General features: G+C 34.5%; 1 protein-coding gene across 1 annotated transcript in view; it reads left to right on the forward strand.

Moving 5' to 3' along the window:
• Positions 1 to 5000, forward strand: part of LOC106884394 (metabotropic glutamate receptor 3) — a 495814-nt gene that overhangs the window by 439994 nt on the left and 50820 nt on the right. The gene's annotated exons all lie outside the window — the stretch shown is intronic.

The raw sequence follows: 5000 nt of genomic DNA on the forward strand, positions 1-5000 counted from the left end.
GATACGATCTCAAAACCATCATCAAAAATACCTTCTTTTAAGATACTGAGATGGAATTTGAGTAGTGAGACCTAGATTTACTATTTCCTGCAGATTAAATCAAGCAACCAAACGGAGGCGGCTTTCTTTTTTATAGATGAACACCAATATAAGTTCATCTTTTCTTTGTAAATCAAACAAAACGTATTTAGCATTAGATCCAAGCAAAACTTACATCTCAATAATTATTTTGAAAATAACAAGAATTCTATGTTATTTGTCGTCTTCGGCGTCTCGTTTCATTTTCGTTACACATTATGCTGGGGCTGATTCAATAAAACATCGGTTGTATATTGTATTTAAATAAATCACCTTAGTCAGTCACCACAACACTTTGGTCTAATATATTTGTTTATAATTTAAGCATAATTCAATACATGTGGTGGGGAATGGTATGTTCGCTTATAAAGAGTCTAGTAACGTGATTTGTACATGAATATATGTAGGAAGATAAAATACAACATCTTAGTAGGCAAGATTTGAATACAGATGTTCGTAACTAACCAACAGAAAAATTGTCATTTCTAAGCATACTGTTAACCAAATACTTTGTTGTATAATATATTACGTAGTATCAGTTTATGAATATAAAACATAGACGAAGCATAACATATAGGCACACATATACGTGTGTATGTGTGCATAGGTGTCTGTCAGATATATAATGCTATGTCTGTTTATTTGCATATCTCTCTCTCTCTCCCTCCCTCTCTCTCCCTCCCTCTCTCTCCCTCCCTCTCTCTCCCTCCCTCTCTCTCCCTCCTACTCTCTCTCCCTCTCTCCCTCTCTCTATCTCTCTCTCCCTCTCTCTCTCTCTCTCTCTCTCTCTCTCTCTCTCTCTCTCTCTATATATATATATATATATATATATATATATATACACACACACACACACACACACATATATATATATATATATATATCAAATAATATGAATGCCAAGGAGGTACAGGTTTCAATTTTTTTCCGCCGCTTCCAACGACTCCTTTAATTGAATAATAAGAACATTACATTATTGTAAAGAAACCGTTTTCGTCAGATGAATTCATGATCGTCAAACATAAAGGACAGTTCGACTTATTCAACATAGTTAACAAAATTCACGGAGTAAAACTATTTACATTGATCCTGCTACAATTTAGTTGGCAGAATGAACTTAGCAGAATAGTGTATATTTGGTCAGAATAAAGAAGAATTTAGGAGTTATTAGAGTTTACAGTAGTGGGAGGAGAAAATTGACACAAGTGAGCCAGTTATTCAAACTTATCTAAACTAACAATAGAGGAAGGATCGGTTCCGTTCGTTTAGATTTTTATCCTAAGGCCGATGTTTATGTCCAATGGTCAGTGGTGAGAGAAGCAATTAATGTCGGTTCAGCCTACGAAATTATCAAAAGTGATGGGAACATATGTCGGCTTAATCTTCGCAAATGGGTAGAAACAAGGGAGTGAGTGATAAGGAGGAGATGATAATGAGACGGAGATAGAGGAAGCTGAATTTACTTGAATTCATTAGCGTATTAAAGACTTTGCAAAATAATGGAATAAAATTTTAAAATAAAATAAAATAGGGGTGGTCATCAGATCCACAATAGAAAAGAGAACTATTATAATTCAACATAGTTATAATGTTATAGCATGAAAATATATAGAAATTAGATATATAGATTACGAATAATTAATATTCAAAATTATTAGAAGAAAGCGAATAAAAAAATAATTAAAAAAATATATAAAAGATTGTATAAGATGTTTAAAAAAGCTTAGGATTTAGGCCCATAGGCTAATATGCAATATAATGTATTTAGAATATAAGGATATAAACATAAAATATACGCCGATATCAGAGAGAAGAAAGAGGTAAAGTACTGAAGTTTGAACAATAGGATTCAACAGGTACAAAAAAAAAAAAAACCTTCAGATTCTGCAGTTCTATATTCACAAATCCCACGTTTAATTTTTATAAGAAAGCCAATTTTAAAGTTGTTTACCGCCACTTGAACATGGCTGTTCTGTAGGAACCGACGTTACTACTACTTTAACCGGAGGAGGGTTGAAATGGTAGTAACGTCAGTAGAGTTACTGCTTTCATCTCTTATAGAGATCTGATTAGCTAATTCTGAAATTTTCTTCCTAAGATTATTATATAGTAAAACCCTACAGGCTGGCCAGATGGTGAGAGGATGGTTTTCTAGAGAAAAGTTAAGACACCGATGTTAGACCAGTTTAAAGTTTACAGCTCCAACTTCTAATCAATGAAATACAGAGAAGAAATGAAAACTCATATGAAAACCCCGGTGTAGGTTATTGCGTAATTTTCAACCATTTCATGTCGTTACAAAGTATTAGGCATTAGGAATACCATCCGATAAGACAGAAAAATCAGCCCTACATAATCTATAAAGCTAATCGAGGAGTGTTATTAGCACGTAGAGCAACGTAGACTGGAATGCTTTATTTGAACTTATGGTTTCCAAAAGCTGTTTTTTTTTTTTTTTTGAACACTGGTACTGGTAATAAATTGTATTGAACGGAAGAGAAACTGCTGTGAATTGATCGGGATTTAACTAGAGACACCGGGGGAGAAGATGATGAATTGGCAAGAATAGACTCTGATGAAAAGCTAAACCAAGAAGAATAGCACAAGATATTTGTAGAATGAAATGATGAATTAGACGTCATGGTTTTTTATCTTATAAACACATTTGATGAACAATGATGTTTGTTTTCTTTTTAATTTGTGCTTCAATCTTTGTTGAATAGATTTTAAGCAAAAGTTATTCAGAAGAGCAGGAAACATGTCATTTTTCTTTTTTTTATATATATAGATTTTAGTCTTCTTCTAACTTTTCTGATTTATATCTTAAAATTTGCTTCGATATTATGCTGACTGCTCAAAAGTATAATACCTACGGATGCACTCGACCAACGACGTGATGTAAGAGGACAAAATGCATGACTGATTTTTAGCTTGGAAAGTAGGTGGTGGGTCATATTACATTCGAGATTGTATTGGACAGAGGAAAGTCCAAGAGAACAGGAAGACTGAGGGAAAAAAATCGCCAACAGTCCACACACACACACATGTATGTATATATATATATATATATATATATATATATATATATATATATATATATATATATATATATATATATATTGATCGAATCACTGGATCAGAATACAACCGACAGATAAGAGCGAGCACGAAACATTCCAGTACCTTAAATAAGTTTTATTTAGATATTGGAAGTATCAGTTTGATGCCGCAAATTTCATTGTTATTTGAAACGTTAATAAAAGGAAGGATTGAGGAGAAGGACTTAGCGCTTTTAAGAATATGGAAAACATTATGGAAATGGACAGAAAGGCAGAAAATCATGCAAAATGTATTTACGCAGAAAATATCTTTGAAATTAGTTTAGAGAGAGGGTTATATTAATGAATTACAATCTAGATTATTCTATAATTAGCATTGCTGTGTGGTTAGAGGTTTGCTTCCTAACTACATGGTTCCAGTTTCTGTCCCGCTGCGTGGTACCTTGCACAAGTGTCTTCTATTATAGCATCGTGTATATGTGTTTGTGTGTGTGTGTGTATGTGTACATATGTATGTATATATCAAAATGGGTGCCTTTGTGTCTGTGTTTGTCTCCCCATCACCGTTTGACAACCGCTGTTGGTGTGTTTACGTTTCCGTAAATTAACGGTTCGGCAAAAGCGCCTGATAGAATACGTACGCTTAAAATAATGTAAGACATTGGGTCGATTTGTTCGAATTAAACCCGTCCTGATAGTACTCCAGCATGGGCGCAGTCAATTGACTGAAACAAGTAAATATAAAGGATAAAAATGAATTCTTTCTAACACTACTTATTTTGAGCTCTATCAATCGCAAAACCGGTGCCCCACCCCCCGCAAAGTCCTAAAGGTCACTGAGTTTCCTCATCAAAATTCAGGACCAGCTTCTTAAACATGTTAGGCTTCAAGGTCCTTTAGGTTTTCTGCTTCTTGCTAAAAGACTTGAGAAATCTACACGGTGTGTGAATGTGTTTTAGAAGCACTTCAATACAAAAGAACAAATATCACAGCAAGAAACGCAACTGAGAGAAATGGCATCAAACTCCCTCGTTTCATAGAAAGGGTTTTAGTTACCATAGGAATTGCATAAGTAGGGTACTAACATGGCCGCATCACTCGGACTAGGATAGTAGTTGAGTAAAAGTTTATACTGATGTTATATCATTTTTTTCCAGACCCCATTTTTTTTCTCCATAATTTGTTCCTAATCTGATTGTCTGGTGACATCCCACTCAATGGTCAAATTTGTTAAATAAGGAGACCCAACTTCCCTCTTTCTTTCAAATATTTTCTGTTCGTTTTATTACTTTTCGGCTTTCTTCTTTCCCCGCCCATAATTGTTCAGAGTAACAAGTTATCAACTTTTACTACAAATAATCTCTCTCACTCTCTCTCCTATCTGTGCGTGTGCGTGTTTGTGTGTGTTTGTGTGTGTGTGAGTAAGTGTGTGTACGCGTGTGTGTGTGTGCCTCTATGTGTATATCACACACACACATATACATATGCGCGCGTGTGTGTATATATATATGTATGAGTATATGTATAAGCCCACTGGTATATAATAAATTTATTCCATATGACAATGATAATTATACAATGATACATGTGAGACACAGACATACAAACAGACTAACAGACAAGGTTGAAAACAAACTTCTCCTCTTTCACCCTCTCTAATCAAGCCAAACAATAGCGATTTCAGTAAGAAATAAAAAAAAAAAAAAGAAAAACAGCAGAACCACGTTAAGACACCGAAGTCGGGGATTGAGACGGCGAGCAATTTATCACTGCTCAACTATCGCGCTAATGAATCGTGGTCTACTACCCGCTAGAGCATTCTTAATATCAGTAATATATTTCGAGGCGGCGAGCAGGCAGAAT

Source organism: Octopus bimaculoides, chromosome 12, assembly GCF_046866305.1.
Source record: "Octopus bimaculoides isolate indiv1 chromosome 12, ASM4686630v1, whole genome shotgun sequence".
Classification (NCBI taxonomy): Eukaryota; Metazoa; Mollusca; class Cephalopoda; order Octopoda; family Octopodidae; genus Octopus; species Octopus bimaculoides.